The sequence below is a fragment of the Saccopteryx bilineata genome, chromosome 6 (assembly GCF_036850765.1).
Source record: "Saccopteryx bilineata isolate mSacBil1 chromosome 6, mSacBil1_pri_phased_curated, whole genome shotgun sequence".
NCBI classification, from domain to species: domain Eukaryota; kingdom Metazoa; phylum Chordata; class Mammalia; order Chiroptera; family Emballonuridae; genus Saccopteryx; species Saccopteryx bilineata.
The window spans coordinates 134,933,711-134,956,399 of record NC_089495.1 but is presented as its reverse complement, the minus strand read 5'-3'; the positions used below and the strand labels follow the sequence as shown (position 1 = coordinate 134,956,399).

Below are 22,689 nucleotides of genomic sequence, written 5' to 3'. Positions count from 1 at the left end.
AAAGCTAGTGCCAAATGTGAGCATCTTTTCAAGCTATTTTGTGAAGACCATGTGAGACTTTTACTTCATACTGAAGTAAGATGGCTATCTAAAGGAAACTGTTTGAAAAGATTTATGGAACTGTTTGATACTCTTAGTGATTTTTTAAGTGACAAACCTGAAATGAAGTATCTGTTAACAATAGATGGTAAAGTATTTGTGAGTTATTTAGCCGATATCTTTGAAAAACTAAATATATTAAATAAGCAACTTCAAGGAACAAATAAAACTCTTGTCGATGCAAAAGCAAAGATATTTGGTTTCATTACCAAGATTGAGTTATGTCAGAAACATATTAACAACAAAAACTTTAAACAGTTTCATTGGCTCCAAAAATGTGAAGTAACTGATACCGCTTTACTTGTTATTGTCAATCATTTGAATATTCTATCGGCTGATTTAAAAGAAAGATTTTCTGATTTAAAACAAATTGATTTCCCAACATGGATGATGCAGCCAATGTTAGTGGATTTGTCTGATATATCAAATATGCAGTATCAAGAAGAACTCGCAGAATTGCAAAATGATGAGTCAGTTAAAGCTTTATTTAATATCAAAGGAGCAATGGCATGGCTTTGTGAGGAAACAGAAATCAAATACCCAAATTCAACCAAATGTGCAAGAAAACTATTGCTACTGTTTCCATCTTCAATTTTAGCTGAATGTGGATTTAGTGCTGGAAATGATTTACTGGTAAAAAAAGAAATCGGCTGGATATAACACAACGTGGAGACTTGAGACTAAAGCTAACCAAATTGGAACCTAATATAAAATCTCTGTGCAGCAAGCATCAAGCGCAAGGATCACACTAAATTAAAATAATAAATTAATATAGAAAAATCTGTATTAAAATTATTTGGAATTTAAATTTCTGTTTTTCATTATATGTTTTGAAATTTTACTTACTGTGTTTTGTTAACAATTTCATAGTGATTTCTTCCTAGAACCTATCATTTATGTTTATTAAGTGAACAAATCAATTTTTTAATGTTAAAAATTATGTATGTTACATAGGGGGGACATAAAAATTTTAGAAAGGTTAAGGTGGGGCATGGCACAAAAAAGGTTGAGAAACACTGGTGTAAATTAATATTTTACAAAAGTGTGATTTTTTTTAACATGCTTTGGCAATGTATCAGATGGAATGGTTCTGATCTTTAACATCTAATCCTATTTATAGATTCTCAATCAATTGTTTTCCTTCACGTTGGTTCATTGATAAGACTTATTTAAATTTGTCTATTTGAAGTTCTTCATATGGTGAGAATTAACATGCATTTTCATAAAACCACTATATTGAATACCATCTGAACCATTTTTAGCCAATTTAGTAATATTTCAGAATTTATTAAAAATAACGGTGCCTACTATATAAATATTAATAATAGGAGATTATGCATAAGGCCCATTTTAAACACTTTATTTGGGTGTTTCTTTATAGTTACAACCAATAAAAATTTAAATTATCACTCAAGACAGTGGTTCTCAAAGTGTGCGCCAGGGTGCACTGGTGTACCCTAGAAGATTTCCAGGTGCGCCCTATGGTATTCCAGAGAAATATGTACCTGTTGGGGACCAAAAAACCAACAGGGGTTTTGGAGTTTGGATTTTTGGGGGACGGAGGTGTGGGAAATTAGCTGTAAGCTGACAGTCTGCCCAACCCCCCCACTTCACTTGCCTGATTAGGTTGCAAAAGGCTGTTAAGCTGTGTTGCTGGATTGTTTACACTACCCCCCATGTTCCCCAAAAAGACTGGAGGCAAGTTTCTTCTATCCTTTGTTTGGTGTCAAGTTAAGATGATATGTATGGGTGGGGTTTTCTGCACTCAACACAATTAAGAGGAAAAAGAGAGGAATTCTTCAATGTATTGACGAGGAAATGAGTTTTTGCCTTTCAAACATTGAAGAAATCACTAGGACACATCAGGCTCATGTTTCTCATAAACACAAGAATGAAAAAACTTATCACATTTGCGCCAGGACCTGCCGAATTTACTAAATCTTACTAAGAATGTATCTATATATATAAAAAGATAACTTTTTGTCATTTTTAAAATTTTTTAACCCCTCTTTTTTATGAATTCTAAAAAGCATAACTCAAAAAATGTAACATAAAAATGTTTTTTAATGTTATAATAAATTTAATTTTGTCCTATTTATTTCATTTAATTACCATAAAAGCACACTTGGACTTTATATTTTTTCTTTAATATTTGACTTAATTATTATAACATATTTCTCAGATTTGTCTATAGTGCGCCTACAATTATTTGTAGGATTTTAAATGTGCCCCAACTTCAAAAAGTTTGAGAACCACTGACTTAAGAGGTTGTATTTTGTTTTCATTTTTAATTAGCAACTCACATGCTCTAAAGTGTTTTTGCTGGAAAGGACTACAGCTTGCTTTCTGTCTTTAGGGTGGAGAAAGACATAAATAAAAACACGAGTGACCACCAGCTGATGAAATAAGTCATGTATAGATGCACAGACACATATATGCTTCTCTGACCAGCCTCTAAGTATCTGCCTCTACACTTTTTAGACTCAGTCTCAAAAGTAACTATTAATTGTTTTGTAAGAGCATGTTCACAGTTTTGTGTCATTTTTACATCACACACAGTAACTTAGCTTTCTGAAGGAGTTTTCTTTATTGAATCACTCACCAGAAATGAACTGGTGTGATGGAGGTGGAACCTCCAGGACCCTTGCAGCATTTGCATGAGCCTGTGCACTTGGCCTGTTGGCTCTGACCCTACCATCTTCGAGTGCAAACCTCCCCAAGAATCACACCCCTCCTGCAGGAATTTTGTTTCATTATGAATATAAACCTCATTTCTCTGCCTTTCTGTTTTTCTCTAGAGTGACCCACATCTGGCAGAAGAGGGGGGAAAATGTAGTTATCAAACCCAGTCAAGTGTTTGTGTCTCTCGAGTTATCAACAACAACCCGTCAAGGAAGGTTCTGGTTGGTGTTGCAGACACATGGCTGCCCAAGGAGACACGTAAAGGTAATGATTCTCTGTCCTAGTCCAGGGCTATGTGCAGACAGGTGTCTGGTCTATTACCTTAAAACATATGACTTTGAAAAGTGTAAAGATTGGTTTGTGAATGGTGGGTTTTTTGTTTGCCAAAGAGCACAATGTCCCTAGATTTTAATAAATTCAACCTAAAGCCAGATTTTATGATCTATTGCTAAACTTAGACTCAGGCAGCCTTCTATTATCCAATTACCTTTACTAGAAATAAGTTCATAGCTACAGTAGTGGGTCTGATCACCCTTTGACAATGAATGGTACAGAGGCCCGTTTGAAATCAGATCCCATTTCTACACTTAGTTCTGTTTAGTGACATTTTCTCTTTAAAGAAATTAGCCAGGTCTTGAATTAGGGCCTCACTGGCATGGCCCAGGATCCTCAATGGTTACTGTCACTTAGTGTTGATAACCCTCTCTTGGTGCCACTGTGCACCTTGGGAGCCATGCTCCTTGCAAAACTTCAGGTTATTTATTAAGGTTTTTTTTTAAGAATTGTTTAAATTGCAGTAAAATATGTGTAACATAAAATTTACCATTTTAATCTCTTTTATGTGTACAGTCCAGTAGTAGCCATGTGAGCATCAACACTATCTATCTCTAGAACAGTTTTATCTTCCAAAACTCTAGGGATCTCATATGAATCACACAGTATTTGTTCTTATGGCTGGCTGATTTCACTCAGTGTTTGTCTTTGAGGTTCATCCGTGGTGTTGCGTGTGTCAGAATGTCCTTCATTTTTAAGACTGAATAATATTCCATTGTATGGGTAGATCATATTTGGTTTATCTATTCATCCACGCACACTTGGGATGCTTCCACCTTCTAGCTGTTGAGTCATGCTGCTGTGAACACTGGTGCACTGATAGCTGCTTTCAGTTTGTGTCACTGCTTTCAGTACTGAGTATATACCTAGAAGTGGGGTTGCCTGATCATATGGTAATTCCATTTTTAACTTTTTAAGTAGCTGCCATAACTGTTTTCCATAGGTGCTGTAACATTTTACATTTCTCCAACAGTGTACAGGCATCCAGTTTCTCACCAACATCTGTGTTTTCCTATTTTGTTTTTAATAATAGCCATCCTAATGGGTGTGAAATGGTATTTCATGTGGTTTTGATTTGCATTTCTCTAATGATTAGTGACGTTGAGCATCTGTTCACATGCTTTTTGGCCATTTCTGTGTCTCTGGCCAACAATCTACTCAAGTTATTTGCCTTATTGAGTTGTTCTGTTGTTGTTGAGTCGTAAGGGTTGTTTATATATTCTGGATATTAACCCCTTATCAGATATATGACCTGCAAATATTTTCTCCTGTTCCATGGCTTGTCTTTTTATTCGATTGGTCCTGTCCTCTGATGTACAAAAATTTTTAATTTGGATGGAGTCCAGCATGTCTGGTGTTTCTTTGTTGCTTGTGCCTCAGTGTCCTATTCAACACGTCATTGCCAAAACAGTGCTGTGAAGGTTTCCCTTTACACATCCTTCTGAGTTTTCATAATTTCAGCTCTGATATTAAGGCATGATCTACTTAAGTTAGTTTTTAGTTTTTATAGTATGCATATTGTGAGTAAGGCTCCAGTTTCATTCTTTGTATGTGAATGTCCAGTTTCACCAACACTGCTGGGTCAAAAGACAGTCCTTTCCCCATTGAATGGTCCTAGCCCCTGGATGGGAGATTGTACGGCCGTATTTGCAAGGGTTGATTTGTAGGCTTTCCACTCTGCTCCAGCTTTCTGTCTTTATGCCAGTACCACACTGTTCTGATTACCATAGCCTCGTAGTAAGTTTTAAAACCAGGAATCATAAAACTTCTAACTTTGTTCTTCTACAAGATTGTTTTGGCTTTTGAGGGGAGGGTCTCTAGAGATGTAATGAATTTTAGGATGGATTTTTCTGTTTCCACAAAATTGACGGTGGGATTTTGATGACAATTTTATGAATCTACACATCATATGGCCAACTTTTGTAATGAAATAGAAAGAGGTTTTTATACTTTATAGTAATGAGTTTCCCTATCCAATTTGAACATGGACCATATCTTAAGTAATTCTTCTTTTCAGTGTGAAATAAAATCAGATTTTATTGCATAATTCTTTTTTCTGGCCCTAGTCTGATGGACAATAAGTAATTATGTAAGAATGTTACATACAGACTTTTATGAACTCCACAATGAAGATGAAAATGCAATTTCTGTTTAATTCCTTGAAACTCAGCCATCTGAAGGTTTTTGTTCTCCAGAAGTAATTCCTTAGTAGAAAGCCACCAGAGTCAGGGATTGTTCCCATAATCTCTGTCATGAGGTCAGCTTCTCTGGACTTCTGGAGTCCACTGCTCTTAACGAGGAGTACACAAACATCATGCTATCGGCATCACCTGAGACCACCTCAGTGTTAATGATGCAGTACTAGAGGCCTGGGGTTTTGAGCATGTGGTGAACCCCTTGCCTGTGTCATGTTTGGTAAAATGAACCTTTCCATGGCTGTGCCCTCCATGTGCAGCAGCTCTGGGACCGCACTGAAGTCCCCCAAACTCTGGGGGTCCAAGTGACCACTCTTCCACTTCAGAGGTGGGGGGGGAAGACAGAGGACTTAGGTGACTGTCCTGAGCTGACATAATTAGTAAGTAGCCATGAGAGCACCTGAAGCAGGCTCAGGTGGTCTGTGACAAGACAGAGATGCAGTCTATGTAGGAATCCAGATGTGACACAAATTACTAATTCCAAGTAGTCTTCACATTTCAGTTGTCAGTCCAAGCTGAATTAAAGTATTCAGAACTTAGCATTAGAATAAGACATGACAAAAAAAAAATTACTCAAAGAAAAAGCTTTGCTCACAACTTCCTTTTTTCTGTCAAGATAGCAAGGAGTAAATGTGTATTAATCAGTTTCTCATTCAGTCAACACTGTTGAGCACTTATTTTGTACCAGGAACTGTTCTCCTGTCTAGAGGTATACAAACGAAGAGGCTGTTCATTGCCCTCAAAGAACTCACAGACTGAACAAACAGAAGGTCTGGGCCTTGTAAGGTCCTTCCTTCCATGCAGAGTCTGCCTCACTCCATCTCTGCATTCCAGGGCACATTCCCTGGGCCCTGTGTGGCTCTCAGTCACTCCTCACTGACTCAACAGAGGTCTGCATGAGATGACCTAGGAGGACAGAGTAGAGACCTTCACTCTGACTAGAAGGGTTATAGATGTCTTGGAAGAGGAGGTGACCCCAGAACTGGGTCTTATAAGATTAGTTCATTCCTGGATAAAGAAGATGTGGCACATATACACTATGGAATACTACTCAGCCATAAGAAATGATGACATCAGATCATTTACAGCAAAATGGTGGGATCTTGATAACATTATACGGAGTGAAATAAGTAAATCAGAAAAAAACAAGAACTACATGATTCCATACATTGGTGGAACATAAAAACGAGACTAAGAGACATGGAAAAGAGTGTGGTGGTTACCAGGGGTGGGGGGAGGGAGGACATGGGAGGGAGGGAGGGAGAGAGTTAGGGGGAGGGGGAGGGGCACAGAGAACTAGATAGAGGGTGGCGGAGGACAATCTGACTTTGGGCGAGGGGTATGCAACATAATTTAATGACAAAATAACCTAGACATGTTTTCTTTGAATATATGCACCCTGATTTATTAATGTCATCCCATTACCATTAATAAAAATTTATTAAAAAAAAAAAAAGATTAGTTCATTCAATGGATAAAGCTGGGAATGACTTCAAAATCCGGAGATGGGAAGAATGAAGGCACAGACCTATGGATAATGGGCCCTTTGCTATACAGCTACATATTGGGACAAAAAAAACTTAATTCCTAGCCATCTGGGTCTGTAGTTCGCACAACGGGATGTGTGCTCTATGCTCCTGTGGTCCACAAGAGAGGAACCATGTGACAGCTCCATCTCAGGCCCTTTCAGATGGACTGTCACAGGGCGCTTCACTCCTGGAGTCCATAGACTGCTCTCAACCCTAGAACTTGATTACCACCTGCCACTTGATTACCACAATCCAGTCCTCAGCCACTACCCTTTGTGTCTCTAGTACTCAGTGTTACTGCAGGCAGGTGTCTGATTCCAGTTTAACTGCTGCTGTGCAGTTGTTCAAACTGTAGGTCCCTGGATTGTTGTTTTGTTGGTCCTAATCTTTAGAGTAGAGCTGAGCATCAGAGATCCTCAGGTGGATAGGCCTGGACTACCAACGGCCATCACTGAGCAGCAGCTGTTGAATGCAGCCCAGTCCCATGACCTTCACACTCCCAGGTCTTCCTATGGGGATGCCCACTGCCCACATCACATGTCCTGTCCACAGCAGGTCACTTCCTTTAGCACCCTCAGTGAAGAAGGACTTTGGGTCTTGCTCTTGTGAGAGAAGTAGAAGCACGAAGAACAAGATTTAGATTTAGAGCACTTTTTTTTGTCCTCGTGTGTCCCAATTAGCCACTATGATTGCTGAGCTGAAACACCTGTGGCGTCTCTGCAGCTGGTGCTCAAGAAAATCCAGTTTCCTCTGAACTGGAGCCCAGAGAGAAAATCACACTTCACAGCCAATTTCCATGCTAACGACTTCACTTAAAATAAAACCAATAGCTGTTTCCCAAAAAACTTGAATTCTGTTCTGAATGGCGACTATTTTAAAGAAAAGTATACCAGGCGTCAGAAGGAAGAATCTGCTGAAATTACTATAAATCTGTGCTTGTTGACCCTTTGAAACAAATTTATTTAAAACAGCTAAAAATGCCGTTAGGTTTGTCCCAGTACAGCCAATAACCATTTGTATGCCTTTGAGCAAATCCTTTCAAACTCTTACTTTCCTTTTCTATAAAACAGCGGCAAAAGGGTTACATTCAGGTCAAATGAGGTGGATGACATGAAAAGAACGTAGACCACACATAATGATCATAGTAGCTAAATATTTATCAAGTATACATACACTAGGTATCAAGCTTGGTAGGAAAGTGCCACTCGGCATATACCACTTAGTCCTCAAAACTCCTGAGACTAGTGCTGTTCTTATCCAGAGTCTATATTAGAGGGAACTAACGAGCAGAAGATAAATGGTTTACCCACTGTTACACAGTTGTAAGTGATATGGATAGGATTCAACCCAAGTAGACATTATAACTTCCAAGGCAGTGTCCTGTGCAGACTGGACATATTGTTACTATTGTGTCTGTTCCATGTGCACTTAGAGTGTATTGTACATTAATGTACATTATACAAACATGTACAGATCAAATATAAATATATATGTAAATATATTATCTTCTGTTTATATATAAATATATATAAAATTATATATGAATATAAGGATATATAGTACACATACCGTGAATTTGTAAAACTGTTAGGTTGACATTATATCACATCATTTTTTCTAATGGTGCAACACTGCAGTGAACATAGGGTGCATATATTCTTTCAAATTAGAGTTTGGAGTTTCTTCAGATAAATTCCCACAAGTGGAATCACTGGGTCATAAGGCAGTTCCATTTTTAATTTCTTTGATGTTAACTTCACAGTGCTTTCCAAAGTGGCTGCACCACTCTGCCTTCCCACCAACAATGCACAAGGGTACCCATTTATCTACATCCTCACCAACACTTGTTGATTTATTGATGAAAGTCATTCTGACAGACATGAGGTGGTATCTCATTGTGGTTTTAATTTGCATTTTTCTGATGATTAGTGATATTGGGCATCTTTTTTTTTTGTATTTTTCTGAAGTTGGAAATGGGGAGGCAGACAGACTCCTGCATGCGCCCAACCGGGATCCACCTGGCATGCACACCAGTGGGTGATGCTCTGCCCATCCGGGGTGTTGCTCTGCTGCAACCAGAGCCATTCTAGCGCCTGAGGCAGAGGCCACAGAGCCATCCTCAGCACCCGGGCCAACTTTGCTCCAATGGAGCCCTGGCTGCGGAAGGGGAAGAGAGAGACAGAGAGGAAGGAGAGGTGGAGGGGTGGAGAAGCAGATGGGCACTTCTCCTGCGTGCCCTGGCTGGGAATCGAACTCGTGACTCCTGCACACCAGGCCGACGCTCTACCACTGAGCCAACCAGCCAGGGCCGGGCATCTTTTCATATCATATATCTATTGATCATCTGTATGTCCTCTTTGGAGAAGTATCTTTTCAGGTCCTTTTCCCGTTTTTTAATTGAATTGTTTTCTGTTTGTTTGTTTGTTTGTTTTGGTGTTGAGTTTTATAAGTTCTTTATAAATTTTGGATATTAAGCTTTTATCACATGTATTATTTGTGAATATGTTCTCCCATTCAATGGGTTATCTTTTCATTTTGTTGATGGTTTCCTTTGCTGTGAAAAAAACTTTTTAGTTTGATGTAGTTTCATTTGGATTTTTTTGTTTGTTCTCTTGCCTGAAGAGGCATCAGAAACAATATTGTTATGAGAAATGCCCCAGATTTTACTGCCTATGTTTTTTCTACAATTTTTACGGTTTCAAGTCTAACATTTTTAAGTCTTTAATCTATTTTGAGTTTATTCTTGTGTATAGTTTAAGAAGGTGTCCTAGTTTCATTTTTTAAATGTATCTATCCAATTTTCTCAACACCATTGATTGAATATACTATCTTTACCCCATTGTATGTTTTTGCCTCCTTTGTCAAGTATGAGTTAACTATAAAGATGTGGATTTAATTCTGGGTTCTCTACTCCATTCCATTGATCTGTATGTCTGTTTTTATGCTAGTACCACGCTGTTTGGATTACTATGGCCTCGTAGTGTGATTCCTCCACCTTTGTTATTTCTCAAGATTGCTAGTACTATTCAGGGTCTGGATCTATATAAATTTTTGAACTATTTGTTCTAGATCTTTGAGATATGCCATTGGTATCTTGATAGAAATTGCACTGAATCTGTAGATTGCTTTGAGTAGAATGGGCATTTTTAAGATGTTAATTCTTCCTATCCATGAACATGGTATATGCTTTCACTTATTTGTATCTTCTTCAATTTCTTTATTCAGTGTCTTATAATTTTCAAGTACAGGTCTTTACATCCTTGGTTAAATTTATTCCTAGGTATTTTTTTTTGAAGCAATTGTGAATGGGATTGTTTCCTGATTTTCCCTTTCTGATAGTTCATTATGGGTATATAAAAATGCAATTTATTTTTGGATATTTATTTTGTATCCTCCTACTTTACTAAATTCACTTATCAGTTCTAGTAAATTTATGATGGAATCTTTAGGGCTCTCCAAGTATGGTATGTCATCTGCAAATAGTGACAGTTTTACTTTGTCCTTTCCAATTTGGATACCTTTTATTTCTTCTTCTTGTCTGATTGTTGTGTGTAAGACTTCCAGTACTATGTTGAATAAGAGTGGTGAAAGTGGATATTCCTGTCTTTTTTCTGATCTAAGGAAAACACTTTTTGTTTTTGCCTATTGATTATGATGTTGGCTATGGGTTTGTCATACGTAGCCTTTGTTATGTTGAGGTATATTGCCTCTATTCCCACTTTGTTTGAGAGTTTTTATCATAAATGGAGTTCTGTGTGCTTTTTCTGAATACATTATTATGATCACTTGGTTTTTATTCTTCATTTTGTTTATGTGGTGTATCATGTTAATTGACTTGTGGATATTGTGCCCCCCTTGCATCCCCAGAATAAGTCCCATTCGATCCTGGTGTATGATCGTTTTAATGTCTTCCTTGATCCCATTTCTTAATATTTTGTTGAGGATTTTAGCATTTTTGTTCATCAAGGATATTGGCCTTTAATTTTTTTTCTTTGTGGTGTCATTATCTGGTTTTGGAATTAGGATATTGCTGGCCTCATAAGATGAGCTTGGGAGTATTTCCTTCTCTTAATTTTTTTTTTCTTTTTTTTTGGAATAGCATGAGAAGGATAGGTATTAGTTCTTTGAATATTTGATTAAATTCACCTGTTAATCCATCCAGTCCAGGACTTCTCTTTGTTGAGAATTTTTTATTCCTGCTTCAGTTTTACTAGTTGTAATCTGTATGTTCAGATGTTCTGATTGTTTTTGACTTAGTTTTGGAAGATTATATGTTTCTAGATATTCAACCATTTCTTCCAGGTTGTCCAATTTGTTGACATGTAGTTGTTATTAATATTTTCTTAACAGTCCTTTGTATTTCTTTGGTGTCAGTTGTTGCTTCTCTTTCAATTCTAATTGTATTTATCTCTCTCTTTTTTTCTTGATAAATCTGGTTAAAGTTTGTCAATCTTGTTTACCTTTACAAAGAACCAGCTCTTGGTTTCATTGATCTTTCTTTTTTTTTTTTTTAACTCTCTTTTGTTTATTTCTGCTCTACCTTTGTTTTCTTCCTTCTACTCACCTTGGGCTTTGTTCTTTTTCAAGTTTTTTTTTTTTTTGTATTTTTCTGAAGCTGGAAACAGGGAGAGACAGTCAGACAGACTCCCGCATGCGCCCAACCGGGATCCACCTGGCACGCCCACCAGGGGCAACACTCTGCCCACCAGGGGGCGATGCTCTGCCCCTCCGGGGTGTCGCTCTGTCGCGACCAGAGCCACTCTAGCACCTGGGGCAGAGGCCAAGGAGCCATCCCCAGCTCCCGGGCCATCTTTGCTCCAATGGAGCCTTGGCAGCGGGAGGGGAAGAGAGAGACAGAGAGGAAGGAGGGGGGGGTGGAGAAGCAAATGGGCGCCTCTCCTATGTGCCCCGGCCAGGAATCGAACCCGGGTCCCCCGCACGCCAGGCCGACACTCCACCGCTGAGCCAACCAGCCAGGGCCTCAAGTGTTTTTTTAAGTGTAAAATTAGACTGCTTATTTGAGATTTTTCTTGTTTCTTGAGATAGGCCTATAATGCTATAAATTTCCCTCTTAGGACTGCTCCTGCTGTGTCGCATAGATTTTGGACTGTTGTATTCTATTTTCATTTGTTTCAGATGTCTTTTGATTTATTCCTTGATTTCATTGTTAACCCACTCATTGTTTAGTATCTGTCTGCCTATGTGTGTTTTTCAGTTATTTTCTTGTGATTTGTTTGTAGGGTCATACCATTATGGTCAGAGAAGATGCTTGATATGATCTCAATTTTCCTAAGTTTATTGATACATGTTTTATGTCCAGTATGTGGTATATTCTAGAAAATGTTCCATGTATATGTGAAAATAAAGTATATTCTGCTGTTTTGGTGTGAAATGCTCTGAAAATATCAATTAAATACGTCTGATCTGATGTGTCATTTAAAGCCACTGTTTCCTTATTGATTTTCTGTCTGAAAGATCTGTCCATTGATGTCACTGGGGTGTTAAAATCCCCTACTATGACTGTGTTACTGTCAATCTCTCCCTTTATGTCCATCAAGATTTGTTTTACTAATTTAAGTGCTGCTAAGTTGGGTGCATAAATGTTCACAAGGGTTATATCCTCTTCTTGGATTGTTTCCTTTATCATTGTGTAGTGTCCTTCTTTGTCTTTTGTTTTTAAGTTCATTTGTCTAAGTATTGCTTCCCTAGATTTTTTTTCTTTACATTTGCATAACATACCTTTCTCTATCTATTTGCTTTTCGTCTTTATCTTGTTCTGAGGTGGGTCTCTTGGAGAAAGTATAAATACAGATCCAAATCCAATCAGCTACATTGTCTTTGGATTGGAGCATTTAAGACATTTACATTTAAAGTGATTACACTGGGGAACAAAATTTTTGTTGCATCCACAAAAACACTTGTTCTTACCTAACTTGAGTGTGCTGATATAAAATCTGACATTAGTTTTTCTCTGTAAGCTACAGTTCTTTTGCAATTCAAGATTTTAGGTTTTCATCTAATTGTAAAATTTTCAACATTTAGTGTAACATAATGAAGTAGAATGTCTTCTTGGGCATCATCTTTATGAAAATTTTTTTTCTTTTTTTTCTTTTTTTTTTTAATTGAAGCTGGAAACGGGGAGAGACAGTCAGACAGACTCCTGCATGCACCTGACCGGGATCCACCCGGCACGCCCACCAGGGGCGATGCTCTGCCCACCAGGGGGCGATGCTCTGCCCCTCCAGGGCGTCGCTCTGCCGTGACTAAAGCCACTCTAGCGCCTGGGGCAGAGGCCAAGGAGCCATCCCCAGCGCCCGGGCCATCTTTGCTCCAATGGAGCCTTGGCTGCGGGAGGGGAAGAGAGAGACAGAGAGGAAGGGGGGGTGGAGAAGCAAATAGGCACCTTTCCTATGTGCCCTGGCCAGGAATCGAACCCAGGTCCCCCGCACGCCAGGCCAATGCTCTAACGCTGAGCCAACCGGCCAGGGCCTCTTTATGAAAATTTAATAATTTATAAAATGCAGTAAATATACTAATATACTAAAAGATATGATTGCATCAAAATTTGTCTACAATTTCAAAATAGAACATATTAAAACACTTATTTTAATCATAAAATTTGCGCAAAACTTATTTAAATTCTATTCAGGCAAAAATTTGTGTTTATAGCCTTGTGTTTGTGTACTTATCGAGGAAAATATCGTTTGATGCTCCAGCAGTAGTCTGCTCATCACTAACAGCTCCAAGATTTTCGGGGAAACTTATCAAGGTGACTGTTCATGAAGTGAATCTTAATGCTCATGTTACATCCAATGTCCCAGAAAGCCAACAGCATCCTTTGAACCAGAAGTTCATCTGCTTTTTTGTTGCCAAGGAGGTTCTTTGTAACTGCCACAAAAGACAGCCATGCTGCTTTCTCCTCCTTATTCATCTTCCTGGCAAATTCTTCATCACATATGAGGGTTCAAATTTGAGGTCTATCGAGTACACCTGCTTTTATGTTCTTGAAAGACAAGGCAGGAAAAGCAGAAATAATATGTTGAAAGCATTCACTTTCTCTATTCAAAGCCTGAACAAACTGCTTCATTAAGCCAAGTTTGATGTGAAGTGGGGGAAAAATGATCCTGTCTCGATTAACTACAGGTTCATTCACAATATTTTGCATCCCTACTTCCAGAGCTTCACGTCTCAGCCACTCCTTCTGTGTCCAGTGTTTCTCCTGAGCTCGGCTGTCCCACAAACACAGAAAGCAAGGATACTTCATGAAACCTCTCTGTTGTCCTAGCAGGAAATTTACCATCTTAAGATCCACACAAATGATCCAGTTATGCTCCTCATACTTCAGAAAGTCAAGGACAATTTTTATGTCATTATAATCTACTCACAGATGAGTTGAATAACCAATTGGAACTGCTGCATAAACATCACCGTTGGGTAGGAGAACACATTTCAGACTCTGTTTAGAGCTGTCAAGAAATAGCGGCCATTCTGTTGGACTGTAAGTGGTAACACCTAGCTGGCTGAGAAGACTACTGATATCTTGACAGTAAACAAAGTGTTTGTCTTTGGAAAAAAAGTCTACAAAAATTTGTTCATGCTTCCTGAAATGGGATACTTTAGCTAACTGGTGAAGAACAACATTCTTTTCTTGAAGCCTGGAGGCTAATAACTCAGTTGCTTTCTTTGATAGGTCCAAATGTCTTACTAAGTCATTCAATTCGGGTTGGCTAAACTGCTGACGGGTTAATGACTGCTTGGCATCAGAAGAAGACCCTTCAGATTCTATAACCATTTCCTCATGCATCTTATCAAAATACACTTGATCACCATGTTCACTTTCTTCATCCTTAGAAGAAATAAAAACATTGAAAACTGGAACCAGGAGTGTCTCAGAGTGTGGGATAGTCGTATTGCTGAAGGAATATCAGGATATGTGATTATATACCATTTTCTCTTGCCAATGCCCTTTGTATGGATCAGACAGAAATAACAGTCACTGCTGTGGTCCTTAGGTTCACGCCCAACCATGGGAATACCAAAAGGTATTCCTTTGTGTTTTCCTTTTCTCCAGTCACAAAGCATTTCCTCACAATTATGATACACAATATGAGGAGCCCAATTCTTGTCTTGATCGCCAAGGGGAACTTGAAAATAGGCAATATATGCACGTGTCACAAATGATAAAATATTGCACCTTTGACACTGAAGTGTGTAACAGCCACATATATAACAGAAGGTGTCAGGACTATTCTTACATTTACGCCTACTCGAAGAAGCCATGATTCAATCTTAAAACAAAATAAGAGGGTGTTTTTATCAGATAATAACTTTTTACATTTAAAAACAACTACAATTATGCAAAAGTGATGTTTGTAAAACATTAATTGCCTTGTGGTTATGTTCAATCCAAGAGTCATTGCCTTTTAACTCCAATTTAAAAACCAATGCATGCCATTAACTTAACAAAAAGAAATTAAAATTGCATAAAAACTAGAGCATGCACTAAAAAACAGATTTCAGATTTGGAATCAGCGAAGAAGAAATATATAGAAACAGGTCTAAAACCTCATGCAACAGAAAATTAAAAAAAAATTTGTTCCCCAGTATATTATAGGGGTGTATTTATTGCCATTTTATTTTTTTTAATTATGTTCTTCTGTTTTCTTCTTCCTCCTTCTTCCTCTTCCTCCTCTTGATTTTTCTCCCTTCTCCTTTCTCCTTTTTTTTTTTTTTTTTTTTTGCTTTTATCCTTTCTCCTTTCTCCTTCTTTCTCTTTTCAGGCTTCTTAATATTTCTTGTAATACTGACGGTTTGGTGGTAATGAACTCCTTCAGCTTTCTCTTGTCTGGGAAGCACCTTCTATTTTAAATGAGGTTCTTACTGGGTAAAGTAGTCCTGGTTGTTGGTCATTGCCTTTTATCACTTTGACTCTTTCATACCAATCCCTTCTGGCCTTAAATGTTTATGTTGAGAAACCAGCTGACAGACTTAGTAGGTAACTAACAGTCTTTCTCTTGCAGCTTTTAAGATTCTCTCTTTATCTTTAAACATTGCCATTTTAATTTGGATATGTCTTGGCATGGGCCTTTTTGGGTTCATCTTGTTTGGGACTTTGTGCTTCCTGGACTTGTGTGACTCTTTCCTTCATCAGGTTAGGGAGTTTTCAGTAATGATTCATTCAAATAGGTTCTGGATCCCTTGCTCTCTCTCTTCTCCTTCTGGTGTCCCTACGATATAGATGTTGTTATGCTTCATGTTGTTCCAAAAGTCATTAAAGCAGTGGTCCCCAAACCCCAGGTTGCGGACCAGTACCTGTCCGTGGGCCATTTGGTACTGGTCCACAGAGAAAGAATAAATAACTTACATTATTTCTGTTTTATTTATATTTAAGTCTGAATGATGTTTTATTTTTTTTAAATGTCCAGATTTCCTCTGTTACATCCATCTAAGACTCACTCTTGATGCTTGTCTCGGTCACGTGATACATTTATCCGTCCCATCCTAAAGGCCGGTCCGTGAAAATATTTTCGAACATTAAACCAGTCCGTGGCCCACAAAAGGTTGGGGACCACTGCCTTAAAGTATCCTCATTTTTTTTTAATTCTTTTTTTCTTTTTGCTGCTTTGATTGGGTGTTTTTTTCTACCTTGTCTTCCAAATTGCTGATTTAGTTCTCTGCTTCATCCACCTTACTGTTTATTCCTTTCAATGTGTTCTTCATTTCTGACCAGTCCTTCCTTATGGTTTCTGTGTCCTTTTCCATGCTGCTGAGCATCCCTATAGCTGTTACTTTGATCTCTATATCTGATAAGTTGCTTGCTACCTTCTCATTTAGCTCTTTTTCTGGAGATTTCTCCTGCTCTTTCATTTGGGACCTGTTTCTTTGTCTCCCCATTTAGTCTGCCTCTTTGTGTTGAGAGGATGGAGCTAATTACTCTTCGTGAGGGGGAGGTGCCAGTCAGGGCTTCAGGAAAGGTGGGGGTGTGGACCCCACCCCAGACACATCACTTTGTCTGTCGCAATTTTTACCCCAAGCTATTTATTGGATAGATCTGCTATAACTCCTAGTCCTCATGGGGTCGCCTTATGTCGTAGGTGTCATGTGGGGTCCAGGATGCAGTCTCTTTGATCAGCTGAGCTGGGTTCTCCACGAATGTCCCTGTGTAGGTATGTGGGCCCTCATGCTGTAATTGAGGCTTGATTGCAGCTGACCCGTTTTTGCACGGCATTGACCCTCAGGCAGGCTGACTGTGAGGCTTAGCTGCAACCATGGCATGTGAGCAGCTGTGCAGGTGCCGACCACAGGAAGCAGAACTCACCTAACAGGATCGGGTGCCTGCCGAGACCCCTTTTGGACATGTGGCTTGGGAAGCTTATTGGATGCAGCAGGGTGGGGCTGCCAGGTGTTGAGAGGATGGAGCTAGTTACTCTTTGTGAGGGGGAGGGGGAGGTGGGAGGTATGGACCCCACCCCAGACACATCACTTTGTCGCGAGTTTTACCCTAACCTGGGCAGTGTGGAGCCACTAGGATTCGGGCAGGTGGGACCTCTGGAGCCAGAGCCAGAGCCCAGGGGCAGGTCTGACAAAAACCTGGGGGTGGTTCGAGTGGAGCCCCTGTGAGGGGAAAGACCAGTCAGGGTTATGGGAAAGTGGGAGAATGACCCCCCCACTCCAAAGCCACACAGCTCAGTCACTGTTACCCCCCACCACCGCCAAGTCTGCTCAGACCTCTATGCCCTGTTCAAGGCAGCTAACTCCTCAGCAGTGGGTAGGGGGATAAGGAGTGCAGTGGGGGGGCATATCTCTTTCCCCAAGGCTGTGCAGCAGGCGGGGGGGGGGGCATATCTCTTTCCCCAAGGCTGTTGCTGCATGAAGGAGAGTGCTCCACCCAAGAAACATGGTGCCTGCAGAATGGGAGATGTGGTCAGCACAGGGGTCCTGGAAGCTGTTTCTTCAGCTCTCTGCCCAGAGCCATAACCCCACACTCTCCTCCCTTGACTCTAGTCCACTCAGATCTCCCTCCACCAGAGCTCAGGGTAAGTGGCTGTAAAGAAAATGTTGTGTGTTGGCCCTTTAAGAGGTTGCTTTCATCTCTGCGGGCTCCCTAGACAGCATCTCTGAGGGCTCCCCACCTCTGTCTGGAAGACAGAAAGCCTGCTGCTTTTTACAGCTCCATGTTATATGGAGCTTCTTCCCAGCTCTGGTGCCCTGGGCTGGGGAGCCTAGCTTGGGGTTCAGCCTCCACACTTCTCAGGGACTCCCCCACGGCTGAAATATCCGTCCAGAATATCAGCTGCCACCTGTAGAAGCAGGGAGAGTCCTTGTCATGGCTGTGCCCTTCCTACCAATCTCCATATGCTGCTTCTGTACATCTTTGGTTATAAGACTTCTGTTCAGCTGGCCTTCGGTTGGTTATTCAGGTTGATTGTTCTATAATTTAGTTGTAATTTCAGTTTGGTCCTGGGAGGAGGTGAGTGTAGCTTCCAATTACTCTACAGCCATCTTGGATCTCCAGGAAGCCAACCAAATAATTCTGAGTCATGTTTTATCAAGATCATCCCTAAATCATGAAACAATGTTTTTTAATTGTCTTTATAATTCATATCCATATTGCTTAAGTATGTCTATGACTCTCATTATTCTTCATTATAACAATATCTATTATAATGTGATATTATAAACTATTGTGGATAGTAATAAAATAACTGAAGAGTTTGGGCTTTGATTTATCTGGTATTTAGTAGGAAATAGAAATTTGCATTCTTGATGACTTATAATATCAAAATCATACACCACTGTTCTCATGGAAAGTGGGTACAAATTGCTAATCCCAGTTTTCCCACCTGGAGTGGGATGGAAATTGCAAAGCATGACATTTCTTTCCCCCTTATGGAGAACAATCATCTCTTTCAGTGGGTGTTTTGATTGAAGCATGATGGAGATGTAGGCGACATCATATGGGACCTTCGGTCACTTAAAGAGACTCAGACATAGGGGAAGCCATGTATTATAAAGGGCTTCAGACAGCCAGGGTCCACCTGGAGGACAGGAGTCAGGAGGACACCAGAGAACGTCTCTGCTTGGTGGAGTGTACTGCTTCTACGGATGGAGGTCTGCTGTGTGAGCCACCTTCCACACGCACACAGGCATTGCTCATTGTGGTGACTGAGTTTGGGAGGTCTTAGCAGTGCCTGGCACCCTACAGGTCTGGGAAGGCTGTAGGGTGGCTTGGGTTTTCCACACATGGATTTCAGATTTCGAATTCTATTTTCTCCTATTTTCCCTTGAAGTAGGACTAGGGAACCTTCCAAATCCAGATGCCAAGAGAGCACAGGATTTTGCTAAAGCTACGCATTCAAATCCAGTAGGCCCTCTGTCAGCCATATCAGTTCCTGACCGCATCAGAACTGTTTTTAAGTGCTGGGGTGGGAGGTAGTGGCATCTGCTAAGTTTTAGCATTGAGATGACTGGTATCTGTTGCTCTGAACATTGTATTCTATCTGATAAATTTCTCAAAAAAACAAAAAGCAGAACCATTTCTCATGGAGGTATAGTGTGTATGGAGTTTAACTTAGTGCTGTGGTCTGTGCCTTCCAGGAACTTACAGTCTATGGTCTGACCCCATGTCCTCTGCATCACACTGCACCGTGCAGCAGGGCCCCTTGTCCGTTCCCCGTAGAGCTAAAAATATAATTATCTGCTAAAATCTGTGACTGGTAGGACACCTGTGCCTGCAGCCTTGCTAAGGAGGTTGTTGTGATGGGTTAAGCTAAATGCTGACACTGCTTGTCATTTTCATATTTCCTCCCCAATAAAAGTTCACATGCTTATCTTAGGTCATTACTTTTTTGACAAAAATATTTTGCACCATTTTATTTATAAAGATCTGCCCTTATTAGTATGTTTAGAGAAGCACATTATCCTAAAGTAACTTGTAACATTTTCCATTTAAGCTTTTACAATTAAACCTCTTTGTCTGCTGATGTCAGCAGTTCCTTCTATATATACATGGTTAGCTGAATTTTTGTTATCATAAAAGAGTAGTGTGTTGAACTTTTAAACTTCCTCCCAGACAATGGAAACTTGTCACTTGATTCACTATTCTACACCTTGTACAATGTATCTGCCAAAGAATACTACTATTTAGTAATATATAATTTTTTACCTCACTCCTAGAGGAGAATTTTCATGTAGCCACATTATACAGTTTCAGAATGGTCATCGGAAGTACATTTTTTTCTTTTGGGAACAAAATACAATTAGCCTCACAGGTATCATTTTCCTTAGCCTTGTGGACATATTCTACTTTCACAAGGATAAAAATCATGTTGGCCATACCTGGTGGGTAGCTTTTATGAACAGTTTAAATCCAGTGAAGAATTCATGGGTAGAAATCACTAGACATTTTTTAAAGCATAATGAATAGCATAATACGGTCTTGAAAGGGGTATTAAATTTACACATAATTAATATAGAAGCCAAACGAATAAATCTTCCTTAATCAAAATCACTTTCAAAATATGGACATTTATGCATATGTGTTTTTTAGTGTTTCATTAATCAACAAAACAAAAAACAACAATACCATTTATATATAGCAGAAACAGGCAGACTTAATAGCATATTAAGATTAACAAAACACTAACAAAAAATGGACAAAGGATATGGGAAAATATTTTAGGTAAGCTACAAAGAGTTCTTTCATTAGAAAAGATGCTTACTCTCATTGCATTGTAAGTTCAAATTTGAGTTATAATGTCATAGCATCGATAAGCTATCAGCAGGAAATAATTAAACAAGTTGACGGTGGCCATTTGGGAAGAGCAGGTTATAGGTCATCATTAGCGGTATCAGTGAAGGTCAGAGACAATGTGCCCTTCACACTGGCTGCAGCCCTTGTAGATGCGTAAGCAGCGTCGTGTGGAGAGCTATGAGAGGGCGGAGTGGCAAGCAGGGCCCTGCTTGTCCTGGCCAGGTCTGTGACCTCACACCAGCCCTCACACTTGAGCTCTGAGTGCTGCAGGGTCTTCTCCATTGTCAGTGGGGTCACAGGGCACTTACCTTAGAAGGTTGTGCTGAGAATGGGGTGAATTAAATGGCACTTGTCACAGAGTGAGGATTTCAAAAGAGTTGGTGACTTATTACGCACATTATAGACTTGTTGGTAAGAACAGGATTTCGGAAACAACTGTTTATCCACGGGGACTGGTTGAATAGATTGTGTTGTGCTCATGCAGTGGAACACTAGGGATTGTGTTTTAAGTGAGGAGTGTGCGTGAGCCTAGCCTGGCAAGCACTTTGAAGTGAAAGACTGCAGGGTGCAGAGCGTGTGTGTGTCACCTGGGGTGTGCTAATCGCGGTCACCCCAATGCCTGCCGTGCACTGACCGTCCATCTGGGCACACAGACCTCTCCTCAGAGGGCGGGTAGGTGACGGGGGCTGGGAGAGCTTCTCTACAGGGCAGACTCTTTGGTGCCTTAAGAATGTGTCCCACATATGCATGCATTTCTCTCTACAATACTGTTTATCTTCACCAGATGTCCATGTGCAGCTCATTGTGTGGGGGCCACCAAAGGTCTCAAAGGGACACAGGAAGCTGTGACCCTAAGGCAGGTCATTCCCACACAGGTTACTGTGCTCCACGAGAGGTTGGTGGAGGGACCAGGGACTCGCAGTGCTGGAGAGGGCAGAGTAATGTCAGTGCCAGACTCAGAGACCAGGTTCTGGAAGGCGGGCGAGGGCTGGAGTTCTAGACGCTGCCGGGATGGAGAGCAGGGAGCAGGGCTGTGCAGCTGAGCAGAGGCCCTGCGTGGGGGACGGGCCTTACCAGAGGCCAGCTCCACCTTCCTTGTGCACTGTGCAGCTATGTAAGCAGAGGACAGGGACATTGGGACACTAAGTTGCTGGGATCTTATTTAAGACCCTTTGCTGCTGTCCTTAGAAAAAGTATAAACCATGAGGGGAGGTGTATTCCAGCCACACGAGCTAGTGTCTGTTTCCTCATGTGTGTCCAGTGTGTCACAAGCAGGTGGGCGCCACGCTCCGCGGATGCCTTTGCTCCAGGGCCACCCCTCAGCACTCCAGGACGGCAGCCGCGCCTGCTCCGCTGCAGTGATGGATGAGGGCCATCTTCTCATCGTTTCACGGGAGATTTACAAGCGTAACTCTCATTAGTGCAGCGCGTGCTTCCTGCATAAATCTTACGTGTGGGAAGGGAAGGAGGAACCCGTTCTCTTTCATTCTTTATTCGTTTCCTTGCTCAAGGCGGCATTCCCGCAGTCTGGGGCGGACTGCAATGTCACCTCCGGCCTTGCATGGAAGCTGCCAGTGCTCTCCATTTACACAGAAATGGACCATAAACAGGGTTCTGAACTCACATGTTTCACAGCCACCTACTTGTGCCTTCATCCTTGCAAATGCCGAGACCTAATTAGTGCGGCCGATCTGACACATTTCCATGTGTCAGTTGTCCCTGCTGTGAGTGTCCTTCTATTCTGTTCTGTTTGCTGATGCCGGGCTTGCATCCCAAAATAGAAGTGGGGGTAGGGGGAATATTGGGTCCTTGGTGGGAGCATGATTATTTTTAAAGTGACTACAGATACCCACTCTTTAAAGTGCCAGCCTGCATGGGAAGCTAGGGTTGGTTTCCCATGAGGAAGGCTAGGCTGGGCCCTGCTGCCCAGTGGGTCCATCTGTAACATCAGTGAGTTTTTAGAGGAGAGTTAGTCCTTTCTAAGAGAACATCTGAAATGCCAAAGCAGGTTTCATCTCACCTGCATCCAGATGGGAAAACCTGGCATTTTTCAGAGCCTGCTGACTACATTGGGCTGTTATTTTGAATGCATGCCATT

General features: G+C 40.5%; 1 protein-coding gene across 11 annotated transcripts in view; it reads left to right on the top strand.

The window, feature by feature from the left end:
• Nucleotides 1-22,689, top strand: part of MYT1L (myelin transcription factor 1 like) — a 398,804-nt gene that overhangs the window by 223,121 nt on the left and 152,994 nt on the right. For all 11 annotated transcript variants that reach the window (XM_066237388.1, XM_066237387.1, XM_066237391.1 and 8 more), the window contains one exon: nucleotides 2,898-3,045. The gene's annotated coding sequence lies outside the window, so the exon portion shown is untranslated. The remainder of the gene's footprint in view (nucleotides 1-2,897; nucleotides 3,046-22,689) is intronic.